Consider the following 20,187-nt stretch of genomic DNA (forward strand, 5'->3'; position numbering starts at 1 on the left):
CTCCCGCGACTCCTACGAGTGGAAAAGTTCCTCGTCTTTGTGCAACATCTCAAAAACATGCTCTCGAAGTCTAATGGTGTCAGGAAACAAATTATGTATACATCTCCAGGATATTAGCAGAAAGAGTGAATGGTTAATCAAGGCGTTGGCAATCATCTGAACGGTGCAGATGGCGTCAATGACATTTACGAAATCTCAGCCCATTGATTGACACAATTCGTTAACGTTAAAGCATTCGCTAATGAAGTCGCCATGTTTACTCAATGGAAATAGGTGCTAAATATCGCGGCAATTTGGGAAATTGCCTCAGTTACGTTCTGTGAGGCTCTGCATGTCGATGGCGCCATCTGTAAATATAAAGTAATTAGTTCCCAAGCAATTACAAACAGTCCTATTTCACACTGTCACCTTCCATCCCAGGCTTCAGACTCGAGGTTACGCTCTACCTCTTTTTGGAGAGTGGATTCTGACGGCTTTTCATGTTTGTTTTTTTCCGTAATAAACAGGCAATTCACACCTAATTAACTACGTAAAATAACAAAGTAGTTGACACCGATCCCAATAGATATGTTCAATACTTTTTTTACATTTTTTAAAATTTTATATGGATAATACAATCATCCTTTCAAATGTATAAAAAGAATATAAACAGGTATAAAAACATTTGACAAAATGTCAGCAATAACTTTAACAATGAAACAGTAAAAGGGAAAAAAGAAAAAGCAAAAATGGATAAAGCTGGACACAATTGCTGGACACAATTATTTGATTAAACATCGAATTGCACAGGATCAACATCAACACAAGATTTGGGAAAGATGGCATCAAGAAAGTGAATAATCGCCACGCGCATAGCCAAATTAGGAAAGTTGGTTATATATATATATTATATTATATATGTTCAATATTGTTTAAATGAATTCACCCTCAGACATAGGGGCTCACAAACACGGAGGTAGAAGAAATATGGCCGGTTTCAGTATTATCTCCTGTTTTTTTTGTCTTTCCGTTCATGGGTTTATAAAACCAGAATGGGTAAAGTCACCTGCATGTGCATGGCGGTATTACCGCCAAAAAGTAGCGGTAATGGGGTCGGCGGTATTATTACCGCTGGTTGTAACACCTCATTTCCCCTATGCAGTCCAATAAGACTTAGCGATGGGAAAAAGTAAATCCCATAATCGGGTGCCACTGCTGCCACCAGTGAGGACTGTAATAGTACTAACACTCCTAATACCATATGAGGCTCATCGCTGGTAAGATAGCTCAGCGCTCAATGTGATCTGCAGATTGCAGGTTCGAATCCCGGCAAGGCCAACTCAGCCTTTCATTCTTCCGAGGTCGATAAATGAGTACCAATTTCGGTTGGGTGATATTGTATGTAAATATGTGATCATTATAGTGTTTGGATGGGAAAAAAAATGATGGATGTAAGTGCTTCTTAGCCACAGGAAGCTACCTTGACCACCAATGTGTTCCTTTGTCTTTGCCTGATGTGTGCAATGACAGGTATTTGTGTTTGCCTGTCAGCTTTGACTCCATTCTAAAAAGTGAGCAACACACGCCTCAACTGCTAGGCCCCATGCTACCTGCACGTGAACCCAAGCTAAGTAGACCTCCTAAAGGGAACATATTTCTGGGATGTTTGTGTTGCATTAGGCCTGGATGAATTCGTTCGGTCTAATATGGATAGACCTGGTTTTCATTCTATTGTAGCCTCCTGGAACTCAAGCAACTTCTTAAAAGTTCGACTAATGGAGTTTGGGCAGGGTGATTTGCCAAGCTATAAGAAGCTCTTCCTTCTGCAGTTTCTGATCAGTCTCTGGAATGATAGCCATTGTTATTTTTGGGATTTTGTTGGAAGGATGTCCGCGTTTGACCTAGGGCCTTTAACAGAATAACATGTCATCGGGTTTGTTTTTACAGAGATAGAAAGGAGAACATTATTTGAAAAGGATGTTTTCTTTAATGTTATGTTATTTTGCTTCATAGCGCAATCCGCTGCCATTGGTCTCCAGACGCCCTGATGGATCTGAAAGAGAGGAGGGTGGATTGGGTTAGTAGGGAGAGAGAGAGAAAAAGCAAGGTTGCTTGCTGTTGTGTTGATGCGCGTAGCGTTGACTGAAGCACCCTGAGCTCTGTGCGCAGGTCAATGTCTAGGTGCTCTCCATAGAGAGGAGTGAGGCCTTTGTGTCTGTAAAAGTGCAATGTTATGTTTGATGTCTATTGGCAGAGGCGTTTCATTGCCCTTTGAGAGTGGCTGAGTTGGTGTGTGTTAGTGCTAGGAGCAGTCAGAGACTTCGGTGGGCACATTGGTGAGCGGTGCAGACAATCCTGAAACCACATACAGCAAATTATAGCCTAGCATGGCAAGCCACGAAAAAGTTACGAAATTCATTTTATTTATTTATTTGTGCATTTATATCTTAAGCATTGATGTCCATAGCAAGGCACGAAAAAGTCCTTACAAGCCAAAACAACCCAGTGTCATCCTCGTGTTCCTACCGCTAGTCTCTTGCATATAGGTCCCATTTCATGTTCTCACATTGCTATTGTCAATGCCGCGCTCACCTGCTCTCTGTCACTCTTTTTCTCTCTGAGACAGATTCATTGCAGCCTGTGTGCCGCAAGGATCTGGGCTCTGGCAGATATGGGAAGAAGGCAATCTGGAGACTCCACTCATTACCATAATCTAAGTGCTAAGTGTTCTGGTGGGCAAGAACCTTTTGTACCAGAGGAAGGACTACCTGAGATATGGGGAACGCAAGGCACCCATTCCATCTTCCTTAGTGTCTTGTTTGGCAGACATCACTAACTCGCCCAGGTGCTGCTCTTGGTGGGTGGCTGGGACGCGTGTCCATCGGATTTCCAGATTAATGAACTTCACAGAAAAGCAAACTATGACAAGCAGTCTTTCAACACAATTTCAGACACATTTTATATTGTCTTCCAGGACCATGCATCAGATTTCATGTAGACATTGTACAACTAACTTAATTGATTGCACTTTACTGAGAGTGCTACATTTTGCTCACACTGCTTTTCACCAGTATGTCACATTATGGCTTACGGTCCATTGGGTTGCTGCGAGGACAATTTTATTTTTATTTTCAATTCAACCATTTGCAATAAAAAATATCAATTACTGAATCAAAACAAGACCGAATTAATCATAATATATAACGCTTAATTAAATCTAAAGTTGATTATCTACAGCAATCCCAAAATAGAGGACAAAAAAAGAATTTGCTAAAATCAATTGCATACAATTATACATACATTTCCATACTTAAATGTTGCATTAAGATACAACGTACAGTGTTTCCAATTTGTATACATTTAAAAAAAACATCCACTGCCCCAACCACAGACGTGCGTGTGCCTACCAAAAAACGCTGCCATAAGTTCTCTTGATCCACAAAAAGTCCAATTTGTGGACCTGTTTCATAAAGTGTGAAGTGCAGTAAGCGTATTACAGTATATGAATAGGTGCTTCAGAGTATCCACTGGGTTCCTGTCCCCACAAAATCTACAGAATGCACTGTCTTTGCTAATGAGTCCTCTACGCTGTGAAGGCATCACCAAGAAGGACACAGACAACAGATTCAAAGTTCAGACAGATTTTATTAACTTGCTCTGTGCTAAGGTGGGATTTGCCAAGCAAAATAATATGAATGAAAGTCTGAGGCAAAGAGTTCAACTTAGGAATCTGTCTGAGTCCAAAACCTATGCTTGCCCTCACAGCTAATTCTGTACAATGTGTAGGGATGTCATTACCAAAAGAATGTAGTGTTCAATACAAACATCTACGCTTCTTCCAGGTCCCTTCCCCAAGTATAAAGTATGAAAATGAATGATTTTAACCAAACCTCGTGTTCCCTTTCTCAAGTGTAAAGCAGTTCCAAAAACATTCTTAAAGTTACCTCCTTTGGATTCACAATGATATAAATGTACCAAGGCTTGGGGTTCCTTTCCCCAAGTAGCAACCTAAACAACACAAGGGAACCTTGAGACTCCGTCTTCACTTCAGCAAATGTCTCAGATCTCCAGGGTTCCCTTCCCCAAATGTAATTTAGTTAAACAACACAGTTCAAAAGGAAAACCCCTTCCTCCAAAGATTCCCTTTGGCAGCTTGTAATTTTCATACATGTTGAAATAATATCACTTTCTGTGGTTTAAGTTTAAAGTTCCAATATAAATTAAACGTCAGGGTTTATTTGTATTATTCTTCAGAGTTAAGCTCAATTTGAAGCACGACATGTGGTGAATTGCTTGTTCGTTATAGTTAAAATCACTGTGGAACTCCGCATGTGATGGTTTGCTTAAATGTAGAATCCGGTTCCTTCTCTGGTTTCAAACGGGTATTGATTTTGGCTTTTCACAAAGCTTTAGATTAGTTAGGTATTCAATAATGAGGATTGTTCATTCGTAACTTACTTTAACATTGTATATTGTTCAAGAAGTGTTGTTTGTTCCACTTTAGATGATTCTGCAATTGTCTGATATTTGTTTGTTTTGTGTTAAGGGTTTAAGGTTAGTTTGTTTTGCTTTAAGTGTATTGCTCAATATCTGTAGACCTTCAAAAATGTGTTTTACACTGCACGCGAACACTCTGATAGAAAGTAATCCTGCTGGTTCAGTGATTGAACTTTCGAAAACATGCTCACGAAAGCCACGCGAACACTCAGCTACAAAATATCTCTTGACAATAAAGTTAATTCATGCGCGCACTGGGTTTCCCAGCCACTAGAAACTCTGACAGGTCTCACTGCAGCCCAGAGCACTCAACCTCGGATTTTCAAGGCCCGGCCCCCTCCTTCTGCCCCTCGGGCAAACCTGTATGGGCCTCTCCACACAGGCGAATGAGCAATGGGGGCAGAAGGGAAGGGGATAGCCTTTCCTCATGGGTTCTCTCTCGTCACTCCCTCTGCTCCACGGAGTCCCAGATCCTCGACCACGCTTCCAAAGACCCTTTTCCTTCATGGTCCCCAGTGTCTCTGCATCTCGTTCCCGGAAGGTTCTCTGTCGCTTGCCTTCATCTCTTTGCTGCTTTACCTGTCTGGATCTCAATCTCAATCATTCTCCTTCAATATCTCTGTGAGCTTCTTTTATACACCCGCAGCCCCTTGACAGGCTGCAGGTGTGAGCAGTCAATGAACCCTGCCTGACCACAATTAATGGGACATGCCTGACTCTGACAGATCTTAGGGGGCATCTTCTTCGTTCCAATACCAGAGTGGTCAAATATCCGTTTTTCATTGCTCTTAGTTGTCTCTTCTTTGTCCAGTACTGTCAAATGTCAATCATGGAGAAATGAGGGGAACTGGCTTGTAACAGCCTATGAAAGTTGGGGAAATGTTGGGTCGGGTGTCAGTAGGAAAAGGGGGATACCATGTCTCGCCCAAGGGCACCTCACTGAGGGTTCCCAAGGACCCTCTATCCAGGTGATTCTCTCTAGTTTCTCTGCCCCCAGGGTCGGGATCCAATAGCGATGGCCTTTCCCTGGCCACCCGTGTACAGGATCCAAGGGGTTCAGAGTGAGAACACCTTCAGGTTTCTCACAACACGCTTGGACCTGTCTAGTGGGATGGATATGCAATCTAAATCTTAACTAATAGTTCTTTACCTAGATATTCAGATAAAGATTCAAATAATGTGAAACAATCCCAATTTTTGTATGTTCATACTTTAAATGTTCAATGGGCGAATATTAATGCATAGCTTCTATGGTGTTAAACCGGTCTTTATGATACAACAGCTGTTTTACATAGCACAGATTCCACAAAAGATCCGCCTCGCTCGCTTCCAGGCGATATATTAGGCCTGAGTAGAATTCAACCAGGTTGTTAATACACTTTTCCTTCTTAGCTTTCACAAGTTTATAAAAGTCATAATACAAAGATTCTTTTGGGGGATCTAACATTTTCCGATAGAAAGATAAAATGCGCCATTCTGTACGCACCATGAATGATTTTACACCAAGTTCATATCTAATTACAGTGATTGGGGTGCCTTTTGGTAGACACAGAGGCTTCCTCCAAATAAGGGCCTTGAATAGTGCAAGGCTGTCAAGCACCCAAGAATGCATCACCTCCAAACCATAAAGCATTTTTGGGGACCACTTTACCCTCGTAAAATTTCCCAAGGGGTTGGATTGGGAATTGATCACATTTCCAGTTGATTTTTTAACATTTGGCCCATAAGTGTGACAGCCTTGTGCCTCAGAAATTCCCTTAAATACGTTTTATTAGGTTTATCCAATATCAGAAAACCCAAGTGAATCAAGTAGCGGCATGTGTCCAACCTAGAATTATCCAGAGTCCAAGTGAAGTTAGGAGCCTTGCAAGATAGGGTTAATCGCAACACTTAATTTTTACTGGATTAATCTTAAACTGGTTTTCATATGCGTATATTGCAAAGGAAGCAATTAACCTTTGAAGGCCAATGGGCGTGCACTCAAAAAGGAAAAGGTCATCAGCATTGGCTATGAAAGTGTGTCTCAAATTGGCCAATTTAGGCAGAAACAAAGGCATCCTTAATTAAATTATCCTCCATGTCTGATACTCATAGATTATAAAAAGGAAATGGGTGTTGGGGAGAATTCTCTTATAAGGCTAATTTCTCAAACTTAGTGAGTCCCCCAGCAGCTTTGCTGGATTTTTGGTGTTTGTTTTTTTCTCCTGCTAAGAGTGGGACTCTTTTCCTCCCACTCTTAGGCATGATTTGAGGTATGTCTTTGACTTTTTGTGTGCTTATGGGCTATGGGTTTTTTTACTCCCTAGGGTATCATCTGTTTGTATGTATGTGTTACACAGCACCCTCAGTGCAGTAACACAGGGGTGTCATAGTGACCCCCAAACATAGACTCCATACCCTGGGACTAACTACTGCCTTCCAGGGCATGTAAAGTCACCATTGACTTTACTAGTCCAAAATTGTGAACAGAACCAGTACAAACCATCATATTGTGGAAGTACTGGAAGGGGTTAATTCGATTGCCCCTGGGTCTGTTTCCAAGGGGGCACTGTCCAGTCCCCCCTTGTCGAGTTTCTGGCTGGTGCCAGTGGTTACCATGCAAAATATTCCACCAGAATATTTCCTATGGGATTTTCCCAGTGATTTTAAACGCACCACTTTTTGGTGCAATGTTAAAGATACCGCTGGTTTATTTATTTAATATTAAATCACCGGTTCGGTCTTTTTGCCAGCACTCTTTTCTAAAATGGCGTTCATGTCTGTCTCTGTAACTCCAACCAAGGTCGGGCCCTTTGTTCCACTTTTTGGCGGGCTTCTCCACAGAAGCCCTCCAACTGGTGCCACTCTATTTGGGTTCCACAGGATGTGTGGGTGGGGGAATTGGCACCCTGGACTGTGTTGCCTTAGCAACCCAAGTCGCACTCTGCTCTGATTGGGCCAGTGGTGAGCAGCCCGGCTCACCACTTAGCATGTTTGAGTGACAGCTAGGCTGTTGAATGGGGGGTTTTCTGCATAAAAGCAGGGCTTTTGGGACTGGAACTTCAGAAGTCGCCATAGGACCTAAGAAATCCAAAGAGGGAAGAAGCTGAGCCATCTGCAATGATGACACCACCGGTGGAGCCCTGCTGCAACGACCTCACCACTTTCCTGACGACAAGAGGAGATCTTCTGCTGGAAGAGTCTTCTCCCTCTGAGCTGGTGGGATCAACCAGTTCGCCATTTCACCTTCCAGGATGTCTCTTGGTCAAATTGCCCGTGCCAAGCACCCCGGCGGCCGGATAGCCAAGCTGCACCACTGTGACCGCGAATACCAGGAACACATCTTTTCACCGACGAACTCCGCGGCTGGTTTCTTCCCTGGGCAGTGTAATGACTCCAAGTTTCCTCCTCGATGAGATCCTCTCTTCCCCTGGTCAAAACCACAAACTGCACCCGCTGCCAGGAACAACTGCCACCGCTGGAGCTTCCTTACTCTTTAAGGTACTGTGTTCTACCTGGCCTCCCTTTCTTTGGTTTGCCCAAGGTGACCCTTAAATCCTTGGCTTTCCAACTGGGTGGCCCCCAGACTTTCTAACTTTGTCTTTTGAACCACCCCAACCTCTTTCGAACATTTCTTCAAAGACTTGAATGCATTGCTAAACCGTGTGATCTTGGGCACATTTCGCCTTGCTCCATTCAAAGTGGGCCTGGCCTATGAACTTTGGCTCTACAGTATAACCTGCCTTCAGTAACTTGATTTTGTCTCTTAAAAGTGTTGGGAACTGTTTTATTTTTATGACCTGCCTTTTTCTCTCCCTTTATCCTAATTATTGGAGTGCCATCTAAGTTACGCGCTCACCTCTGTTTTGACAAAAAGTGGTGTTTTAACTAAGACTTGTCTAGTAATTGCTAAGGGAGGTGTAAATACTTTTCTGATTGTGTTGGAACGTGCTTTTGATTAGTAGTTCTAGTGTATTTTCAAAAGTGTGTGTTAAATAAATAATTATATACTTTTGATGCAAAGCTCTGGTCAGTGTTTGCTTATTCTACTGTGTTTTTGGCCCTATTGTGTATCCTCTGTATACTGCTTAACTCTTCTTGAGAGAAGTCTGACTGCTCAGCCACAGCTATCAGGTAAATCTGGGTGGTACACACTGCTACCAGTTGGGTTTACTGCTTACTCCTGTAGTCTTCATCTTTTTGCAGTGTTCCCCAAGGGAACTGCACACGATTCTGCCTAACACTGGTGTACAGCAGTGGGATTTGTATTGAGGATACATTGTAGAGTGCTTCTAATACTTTAGTGCAACTAACCACAAAGCTCAGCACTAGAACATTTTTATTTTCTAACATGGAAAGTTACAGCCAGGATTCCCTTTCTGCAAAAACTGCTGATTGTTTAAGAGTTCTTTGTAGACATAACGATCTTCCTGTAAAAGGCAAGAAAATGGAATTGATAGAAAAATTGTTAGAAAACCAAAGTCTGGGTGGTGGTTCAGATGAGCCTACCTCCCCAGCAAATGTAGACAACAGTGGTGAAGTTAATATGGATCAAAGTGTTGAAAATATTGTTGTAGAGTCAGATGAGGACAGTGAGGCCAATGTAACTGCCCCTACTGGCCCTCTGACTGCTCTAGCCCCTCAGCCTGTGTCTACTGGACCTTTGTCAGGTCCCACATTAAGTCCTGCATTCATTGAACTGGACAAAATGAGACTTGAATTAGAGTTCAAAAGAATTAGTGCCCAATCTGAACAAAAGGACAAAGAACTAAGGCTCAGAGAAATGGAGCTCAAACATGAGCTAGAGATGAAGAAATTGTCTGTGGAAAATGCTTCTCTCCCCGGATCCTCTAGGAGTTCCAGTCCCAAAAGACCCCGGATGCCTAAAGAGATTGTGGTTATGTATGAACCTAAGTTGGATGTGTTGGATTGGCTGGCTATGTTTGAGTAGGGCATCTCAGGGAATCAGCTGTTTCCTTGGTTGTTCTCTAGGCTCCCCCCTGTTGCATCTGATGTGGTAATGGAGTTGGGGAGGTGGATAGGATGGACTATGAATGTGTGAAGCTACCTTTAATAGCTAGATTTGGGAAGACCCCTTCCCAGTAGCTTAAGAGATTTAGGACCCTCAAAAAGAATGATGGTACCCCTTGGGCTACCTGGGTGTTACGCTCACCTGGTATCCACAGGGATGCTACCCAGCTGGGTTACTCACTGGTATGCTTCTCAGCTTTGCCCTGATGTGGTCTGCGGGGAAGGTTCTGCCTTGTGGTAGAATTAGGCGTGCTTTCCGTCCTGCCTTCTTTGCAGGGGCGCATTTTCTTTCATGGGCGAGTGCGGTCCAGTTACTTCACTGACGCCGGACCGTTTGATATTGTTCAGGTAGGTCTTATTGCTGTTCTTTAGTTTTATTGCTATCCTGCATGCCTTTCTTTGTTTAAAATGTCTCTTTTTCTCCCTTAGGTATGAGGAGCCTCAGCGCGGCGAACTGGCTTGGTTGAGCCCTGCTGGTAAATGATGGCGCATTAAGAGTGCTATGATGTGGTAGGTAAGCGCTATGCGCAGCGCTGCAAAGTCTTGCCTTTGATAACCTGTGTTTTCCTTCCTTGTAGGTCGCAGTGTTCTTCAGCACGAGTGGAATGTCCGGAGTGGTGGCAGCCGAGAGGCGACCAGCCAGGTAAGCCTTTTGAGCAGTACATAATTTGTAAATGTCTCTACAGCTTTCTTTAATGTTGCCTCTATCTTCCTCTTTCAGGTCGTTCTGTCCGGGAGGCGTGCAGATTCGAGGAAGCTGTTCTCAGTAGCTGCGAGTGTTTAAAGATGAAGACTGCAGGTAAGATGCTGCTGCTAATGATTTTACTTTTGTCTCCTTGCAGGTTCTGCTTCTCCGAGGTTCGAGGGAATAGCTGGACACGGTGAGTGTCACGTTGCAAGCTGCAAAGTAACACGAAGCATGTTCTGCAGTCAGGGTGTGGTTTATATAGCCCAGGTAAAGTAGTACCACGGAAAGTAGTTCCAGGCCTGCCACACCCAAAACACTAGACCACATAGCTTGGTTCTTAGGAACCAAGGTATGTGGATGCCTCCATGTTGGCTGACAATACAATAAAGTAGTTCCCAAGCACATTGTTGTTCATGGTGTATGAGCCTGGCGCCATAGGCGCCAGGACTGGCCCCATGAGGGCTTTTGAAGAGGATGCCAGGCTCCAGAGGCCCGAGTCCTGACTCCACCTGGCCAATGGGTTTGCCAGAGGGGGTTTTGGGCGAGGGTTGTGACAGCACTCCCCCCTAAGGCCCCTCCTATGGTGTTCCTTCTGTCTGGCCCAGGTTTGGTTGGGAAGTTCCGATGGAATTTCCTGATTAGACGTGGTGCGTCGCTATTCTCCCTGGGCTCCCAGGATCTATCTTGTGGTCCAAATCCTTTCCAATCGACAAGATAATATAGCTTGGTTCTAGAGTATTTAGAGTCCAAGATATCTTTGACTTTGAATTCAGGTTCTCCGTCAACAAGTATGGGCTTAGGTGGTGTCCCAGTCCGTGTGCCGGGTTGCAATGGTTTCAGGAGGGACACATGGAATACCGGGTGGATGTGTAGATTAGGTGGTAAATCCAGTTTCACGGATGCTGGGTTGATAATTGCCTTAATGGTATAGGGTCCTAAGAATATGGGATGAAAGGTCCGGCTTCCCTTGATGGGTACGAATTTAGCGGCTAACCAAACTTTGTCTCCTACTTAATAATCAGGGGCCTTTTTCCGGTGTTGGTCGGCGGATCTCTTTTGTTTTTCTTTGGCATGAATAAGGTGGTCCTTTGCCCTTTTGAAAGCCTGAGTAATGGTTGTGTGTAGGGTCTTTACCGCTGGCATTTCCAAGCTGGATGCAAGGTCTAGTTCAGAGGTATGTGGATGTCTGCCATGAAGGGTATAGAAGGGCGTTTGTCACATGCTTGAATGCAAAAAATTGTTATATGCATATTCGGCTATCCATAGTAGGTCTTTCCAATTCGTTTGTTCGTGGTGCAGCATGCACCGTAAATATTGCTTGAGTGTCTGATTGGTTCTTTCGGTTTGGCCGTCCGTTTGGGGATGGTGACTGTGTCATGGCTCGTTGGCGCCGCCTCTCTCTGTGGCAATGCTCGAGGTTGCGAGCATCGTCTATTTTTCCTTCTTCCAACATGGCTCCTCTTACTCGGGGTAGCAGTGCAGCGTTTCCGCGTTTGGAATTCAGACGTCCTCTGATGTCATCACGTTGTTCCGGGGATTCCGGATATGGCTAAGCGGATCCAAAGCTCAGCGCGTCGCTTCTCTCCCCAGACGCTACGTGAGTTAGCAGCTAGGGTGCACGTTACCTACATCCTTGCTTCTACTTACCATTTCCTTCTATTCCTTCCCACAGCCTTGTGCCTTTATCCTGCCATTTACTCCCGTCATCCAAGACTCTTCAAGAACCTTTGTTAGGCTCTTCCTCCCGACACACTGGGTACTTCTCCACCCCTTTTTTTCTTCTGATTTAACTATGTGTCTGTCCCTTGGCTCATATCCTGTTTGTTTATTTAGAGTCCAGACGTTTTCGGGATCCTGCGACTAGAACCTGGGAGTTCCTTCCCGTATTGATGAGCGGCTTACAAGGGACGAATTGATCCATCCAGCTACACATCCGTTCCATCAGGGTTTTATTCCCTAGGAGGGTTTCCCTGGGATCCCTCAAACCACTCCTTCTTTCCCTTTTAAGGGGAGGGGGGGTGTCAGGGTCCTCAGGGGACTGTCAAGGGTTTTCACCCATGTTGAATCAGTAGACTGGGTAGATGTGGGGATGTGAGGTCGCCGCCCATTATTCTATCCCAGAACAAACTAAATCAATAGACTGGGTGGATGTGGGGATGAGCTATCGCCGCCCACATTCACGCCAGAATAGGAGAACTGCGCAGTTGGCACGAGACCACTCCAAAGATACAACCTTCTTGTGGGGGGTTCCATATCACCACTCTACTGTAAGGATGCCATCAAAACAATGTTAAGCAAGGGTCCTATACTATCAAGCAAAAGACCACTCTATTGAAATGCAGTAATTCAAGACAACTCAAAAATGGATGCAGTACCGACAAATTCCCCAAGGCGGTGCTAGCGGTCTAAACTCTGCAGGGAAACTGTATTTAGGAGTTGCAAGAGCGGCAGGGACTTCAAAGCTTGTTGGTCAATTGAAAATCTTAGCCACCTGCTGATCCCAGAGGCCAAGAGGCTGAGAACTCTTAACACCCGAGAGACTCACCACGGGAGGCAGGATATCACATGGCCCTTCTGAGTGAGAGGGAGGGGGTTTCCCCTTCAGCCTGGAGGAGAGAGACAATAGCCCCTTTCTGTTGAATGGGGTATGTTAATTTTGAGTGTTTCCTGTCAACAGCCCTCTGCCAGCAAGGAGAGACATGTGATCACTGACCCACCCAGGCTTCTGGAGGCGGACCCAAACACTTTGGGGAGTTGAATTGCAACAAATATATATTTTATAGAAACAGTGATAACTTATTGTAACCAAATGACAGGAATGTACAACTTTGAGAGTCTTAGTTTGAAAAATGCCCTCACGATTTGAGTCCAAACTCCAATTTGTACCATGTTCTGAGGCAAAACCCCGCTAATTATGAATAGTTTAGACAATGTGTTTAAGCTAGAGACATGGAAAGTTACTGGGATATATGTGGAAGGGAAATGTACCTTTGTATAATTTTGGATGAAAATCCCATATTGCACAACCCACTAAAATCGAAAATAAGTTGCCATTTTTGAATGCAAGCGCCTAGAAACGCCAGAGGCGGAACAGAGACTACCTTAAGGAAGGTGCCATATGTACATGTAATGTCAACCACTTGTGTACCTGGGAAATATGTATTTGAATCAAATATAGATTTGTGGGCAAATTGACATGGGGAGGATCCTCTGACCCATAAACAGACCTCATCACTCTGACTCACAACCCAATTCCCCCAATCATGGAAGAGGGGAGAATTGGGACAATGCAAGTAGAGAGGGGCAGGCTCAGTTATGCCACACACACACCCATTTTCAAAACACATAAAAAGAGACTGCTGGGACAGGTAGAGGGATTGAATTCCATTTTCTGCGGGGCGCTCTGCCGGGAGACTCCAGACTTCACATCCATCAATTTTCAGAGACCAGAAATTTACTTCAGAACTTAAAGCAAGGGCCTAAACCCAAAAACTGAGAACTCTTCTCAGCAGGCCTCAGCATCCTTAAAATCATTTGCAAACTATTCAACAGCCGGGCGAGCTGTTTGAATTCCCTGCCAAGAACTTTTGCCTGAACCGCAGTCCAGACCCAGAACGCTGTGAGCAGAACCAGAGATCCGGATCACTGTGAGCAGAACCGGTGCCTGATTGACCCGCCGAGCAGACAGAACCGCCGCCGGACGTGTTGACCAGATCCGTGAAGAGGCCTAATTCAAATTTATATTGTGAGTACCTAGCAGAACTGTGCAGAACCAATCTCGTATCTCTTGAACCGTTTGGGCTAGGAACGAAATTTAACTTTAATTTTAAAGCTGTGATTCTAGGCTTTCCAATGAACCTAGACTTTTTCCGCAATCGCGATTTACGCACTCGCGAAATTTACTGCGATTTGCGATTTGGGACAATTTCTCCACTTGTCAAAATAGCAGTTCCATTCTTTCCTTTGTTAAAATCCGTTTGCAACCTGGTAGTTACGCATAGAGCATTGCTAAAGTGAGCCTGAACTAATATAAAGTATCCCTCCCTCACCCTGAATCTCTAGAGGGAATTAAAATCAGTTAGCACATTTTCCCATCCATTGCCATCACATTTAAAAGCATTTTGGGCCTGTGTTTCAAACCTCTACCTGTTTTCCTCTAAGCTTGCTGGGGGGGAACTGCATTTCGTATTGCCTTTTGTTGGGATTCTTGAAGACTGTGTGCTCTCCTTCCATTTCTTACATTGCATAGGGGGGGGGGAGTGAATTGTCAAGGAAAAGTGATTCCATTGTCGTTTGTTGAAGCCATATCAAGTTATTTTCTGTACTGCCTTTCATTCATCGTTGCGTTTCCTTGAACCATATAAAGCATTCTTTCCCACCTTATTCTTCTGTTCCTATTCATAAGTTACCTCATATTCACAAGTGTAATATCCATTATCAATTTATTTATAGAAGTGTGATATATATATATATTGTTTACATTTTCAAATAAACCTTTTAATTTGCAAAACAAACCTACTTCTTGGCTCAGTGGGCTCAGGGGGATTCTAAGAGGGGGGTGTTATACAAGGGTTGTCATCCAGAGTACTGAACTGGACATAAAAATACATCAATAAGGGTTTTCCTCAGCATCCCAGATTAGGCATTGACTTAGCTGTAGTGTTGATTGAATATCGCTTACAAAAGTGGGGGCTCGGAACGGGGATATTCTGGGTTAGGTTTACCACTTGTGCAGATTAATACAGTGTGCCAACTGACCAGATACACATATCCGGTTAGATCACCACGCTGTTTGACACTGTGAAAGCATACCTCAAAGGAACGCTCTAAGGAAACGGTCTGTTTTGCAAAATAAAATACAAACTTCTGTAAGTCAGGAAGGAACTCAAATTCCAGAATGACGACCTTGGTAGATATGAAAATAGCCAGAGAGCACTTCTTACATAAGCTATTTGTGAGAGGTGAGTGGACTCATCAGGACCAAACGGTCTGGTTGCAGGCAATCGCGCAACAGGTCACTGAAACAGGGTCAGATACATGGAGAGATCAGGGTCCATTACATGTGGCCCTGAGTGAATTATATATGGTTTCTAAGGCCAAAGATGAACACAATAAGATTGCCAGGATAGTGGCATATTTGTATCTATATATGGGAGCCATGCAGGACAAATGTGCTGAAGGCCAAGATCTGGCAAATAGGCAACAGATGGCACCCAATCTGACCTGGTCTCTTCTGAGCAGAGGCTGCAGAGGAGCCAGGAGTCAGAAAATGATAGTAGGCAGTATATCATTAAAATAAAAGAGGACACGGATATACTGCAACCGGAAAAGACAGACCAGGATACCAGAATTCTGGCTTTGCAGAAGGAGCACCAAGACAGTTTGGACTCCTTACTGCAGAGCCAGAAAAAGCTGGAGAAACAGATCAATTTCAACAGGGCATGCACAGAGCAGGTAGCCACCCTGCAAATCCAACTAGACAGAGAGAAAGAGGAAAGCAATAAATTGATTTTGAAAGACCTGAATACCCAGGCAGAGTTTGATGAAGAACGCCAGAAAGCTGGTGCCTTTCAAAGGCAGATGGACGACCTGGCGTCACAAATGCAGGCTCTTGGTCAGGAAAGGGATACCTTAGGCCAGGAAGTCTGCCATTTAAAAAGAAACATTGAAGAAAATCACTTGGCCCTCCAGGGGCTGGGTGACCTCCAAAAAGAGCATCAGGGCTTGCTAGATCACAGCAGGAGGGTGGAGGAGGCTCTGGCAAGAAAGGAGCAGGCCAGTAGGGATGGGACTGAGGAGGTAACCCTCCTGCAGCAGAGACTGGCCCAGTACTCCAGGACCAATCAGGAGGCACAGAGAGGAACTGAGGCTCTCTGTCAGCACAATGATAGGCTCCAGCAACAGGTAGCCATGCAGGAGAGACTGATAGAGTATAGTAAGGCCTTAACTGAGGAACTGAAAGCGCAGGCTCTTGCATTGCAACAGGGAGCAGGGGCGGATATAGATGAGGTTCGCTGGGAAAGAGAAACTCCTGAGCATAACCTCAGGAGCCCTAGTGCCAGAGGCCTTCACCTCTACCAGTCCCTGGACTCTGCCACCCCCATGTTCCTTGGCGCACATGAGCACGGGGCCACAGGGATGGCAGATTACTATCCAGCTAAAAGTAGGCCCAGGAGAGTAGGCCCACTAAGGGCATCCTGAAAACCTCTGCCCAGTTAGGTCAGTGGGCGGGATACCCAGCAAATCCTGGTAGCAGGGAGGGATCTGAAGACTCCTCTGAGCGTCACAGGACACAGGAGACCAGGTCCCCACATTCTGCCAGCCATTCCCAGGCTCGGAGAATCAGGGAAAACCTGGAAGATCAGACGGGCACCTCTGGGAGCAGCGCTTCTGAGTCGGAGGATGAATGGACCAGGGTTACCCGAACCAAAAAGGCCAATAAGGCAAAAAGGGCCTTGCTTAAGGACCCATTGAAACAAATAAAGGCAATAATGTCATCACGCCTTATCATAAGAACGCCAAGTATTCTGTTTGGGAACACTTGGAGCTCTATGAGCAAATGATGGAGACTTTCCATTTGAAGGACAGCCAAAGCTGAATTCAATATGTAAAGTGGACCTTCTCATCAGATTACTCCAGTTTCTTTGCGGGGCTGGAGGATCAAAACCATTCAAGGTGGTCCACATACAGGGCGGCCATCTTGAAACATTTTTCTGTGCACAGAAATCCTCAAGAGGCTCGCAAGGCAGCCTACAATTTGCAATGTGGGGAGGATCAGGCTCCACAATAGTTTGTGCAAGAATTAAAGCGTGCTTTTGCGCAGACCACCAGAAGGATGCGCACAGATAGCAGAGAATTTATCATTACGTTTTTCCATGCCTTACCCAAATACATAATGACCCAGCTCGTGAGAGATTTTCATGAGAAAAGATCTTTAGACTGGGTCATTGAACAGGCTACCTGGATCTATGAGGTGCAGAAGCCCATCGAAAATAAATACAATGCCCAGAAAAACCCCAAAGCCAACAGCACCCCTGCTGCTGCCAAGGTGGCAGAGGTAAAGGTTGCCCCCGTTTTAGATTTGGAGATGAGGGGGCCTAAAAACCTGCCTGCACCAAATAATTCACAGCCCAGAAGGCCCTCGGGCCAGTCACAGACAGGGAGTCGAGGAGGTAGTCCCACAAATGGGGTCCCCCGCTCCCCTGACTATGTAAGTCCCCGCTACAAGGGAAACCGACCAATCCTGGGTTATGTGTGGACTCCTCCAGCCCAAGGGGGGTATCCAGCCAAGCACCTGACCCGGGGAACTTCCCTCCTAACTTCCCCCAGGAGGGCAGAAATTCACCAAATCCTGGGCAGAACTTTTTCCCCAGGTATCCACCCAATTTCCAGCCCCAAAATCATCCATCCTTCATTCCCCAATTCCCTGAGCCCAGACAACCTAATCCGGGAGAGGGGAGGCCAAGGGTGGAGGGGTACCAAAATCTTCCCAACCAGGGGTACTACCAGAGAAGGGATAGCTACCATTCCCGGGATCAGCCCAGGGGAGAAAATAGAGCCCCGTATCAGCCTGAGCGGGTTCCACAACTTGAGCTCCAGGTCCAAAATATGGCACGGGATCTGGGTCACATACTGAGGGCTCAACAGAACCCTCAGATGAGCATGCCACCGCAGAATGCCCCAAACTCTGGGCCTGGTGCTCCAGAACAATGACGGGGGCAGCACCCCGATAACCCACCGGTTCCCAGGGAGGAGGCACAAGGGGAAGGGGGGTGTAAAGCCTTGGAGGAAGCTTCCTTGCCAACTTGTAAACAGCCCCTGGAAAACCAGGAACCGGAAACAAAATCTCCTGCCCCTGAAAGCCAGCCTCCCAAGGAGCAGAGGGAGGGTAGGAGAAACAAAGGACCCAAACAGACCCACTTTGTGGAGGAGGTACAGGTCTTCCAATTTGAGGGAGAGGGATCCTCAGAGGATCCTGGGAAAAGGATCTTCTCCTTTAGAGATGGGGGAACTCCTCCCAAAGAAAAATGGGTCCCAAGGGATGCCAATTCAGACTGGGGAGATGTGGAGACTGAGCTACCGCCGCCCATCATCTCATCCCAGAACCGACAATACCAAAATCCCCTGGTTCAAACCCATCCTGATGACTGCCTCCAAAAAGGGGGGGAGGGGCGGCCCAGAACCCAAAACCATTTCCAGTTGCCAACTTTTTCTTTCAGATTCCCCAGGCTCTCCACAGAATTCTGCCCAAATCTTTTCGCTAGCAATGTCCAAAACAAGAAAGTTAGCCCACCAGTTGTCCAAAAATGTGCATTATCTGTGCCCCCTTGAGGAGAAGGAGGGAAGATATTATGCCCCGGTACAAGTACAGGGGCAGGGTACAATTTTGGCACTGGTGGACACTGGATCCCAAGCTACCCTTCTGTCCAAAAGGGCCTTTGACGAACTAAATGCAGGAAGGGGGGAGAATTACCGAATTCCTCTCACCTCTCTTCCTAGACAACTGCAGAACTTTGACGGGAAGGAAATTCCCGTTGAGGGGACTGCAGACTTGGACATTAAAATTGGGCGACACAAGGTGAAACACGCAGTCATAGTAGTAACTCCAGAGGGCACCCCTTGTTTACTAGGGAATGACCTCCTGAGAAGGTTGTCACCCCTAATAGATTGCGTAAACAAGGTCCTCTGGACCCAGACTAGCTGACCAATAACATTAAAACAGAGTGTCAACCATGTTAGTTTAAATGGCACCTGCCACATGGTTGGACAAAAATCTGACCAAGTAGAATTTCACTTCCAGAACAACCAAATTCCAGACGTGACAGTAATAGCAGTAGGACAACAGACTGGTGATGGGGGGGTCCTCTCTATTTCTGAAAATCAACCTTCCTTCCAGTTTGAGGTGGTATTCCACACTGGAAGGAAACACCCTGAAATTCTTTACTAATCCACAATCAGAAACTCCAACTCCTATAGTCCAGAAAGATGTGAAATCAGCTCAGAGCCTGGCTGATATTCAGCAAATTGGAGAGCAGTTGTTCATCCCTGTTCAGTTAAATGATGGGAAGGACTCTGTTCTCGCTCGAGTGTGTGTGAACAACGGTAAGAGCTTCATCAGTGAAGCCATGTTCCGCCAACTCCCAAAAGATCCAGCCATTCCCACATTCAAACTGATAGACAAATGGGAAATGGACCTGGAAGCACCTAATTCCAAACATCTCCTGCCAAGCAGGTGTATGCTTAAGATCTCCATTGGCAACAAGAGCATAGTCCATAATTGTTGGGTTGTGCGAGACGTCACTGCCGCCTTTTACTTAGGCAGTGACATTCTCAATCGCTTTGCCATTAGTTTGGACCTAATAAACTTCAAAGCTTGGTCCCGATTAGTGGATAATCCCATGGGCTTTGATGATTCAGAAAAAGCATTTAGGTCAGCTCAATTGCTACCTTATGCAGTTGAAATTCAGATTAAATAGGAAGTCACCATCCCAGAAAGGACCCGACAATTCTCCCTGGAAGTGAAAGTTAAAAGAGGACAAAAATCGAAAAACCCTGATGCTTATATTCATCTAAATGCTTCTCTCCAACAACAAGCGTTAGGGGTAAACCCAACACCATTAGTCAACATAGAACATGACACCATTCCAATAGAGGTGGATAACAGCGACTTAAAGAGTATTACTCTAGCCGCAGGCACCATCATTGGAATGGCGGTTGATGACCGACATTTCTCCATTGATTTAGGAAATGAACTGTTAGGACCAATCCCCAAGGACTGTTTTGACAGTGACAGTGAGGACAAAACAACACCAGACAGGATTTTCAGCCGGCATGGGGGGAAATTCCTGGTGTACACTTCTTGCCCTTATGGTAAGGAAGATGTGACTTGTGACTTCAGAGGGGATGAGGTGATTTTCCAGGTCCATGAGGGCTGCCTTGCCCACCTGAAGACTCCGGTCCAAATCAGCACTCTGACCAGGGACTTCTCCACCCAGCTGGAGGAGGCCGCTGAG

This window comes from Ambystoma mexicanum, chromosome 6p (genome assembly GCF_040938575.1).
Source record: "Ambystoma mexicanum isolate Mex_15411 chromosome 6p, UKY_AmexF1_1, whole genome shotgun sequence".
Lineage (NCBI taxonomy): Eukaryota > Metazoa > Chordata > Amphibia > Caudata > Ambystomatidae > Ambystoma > Ambystoma mexicanum.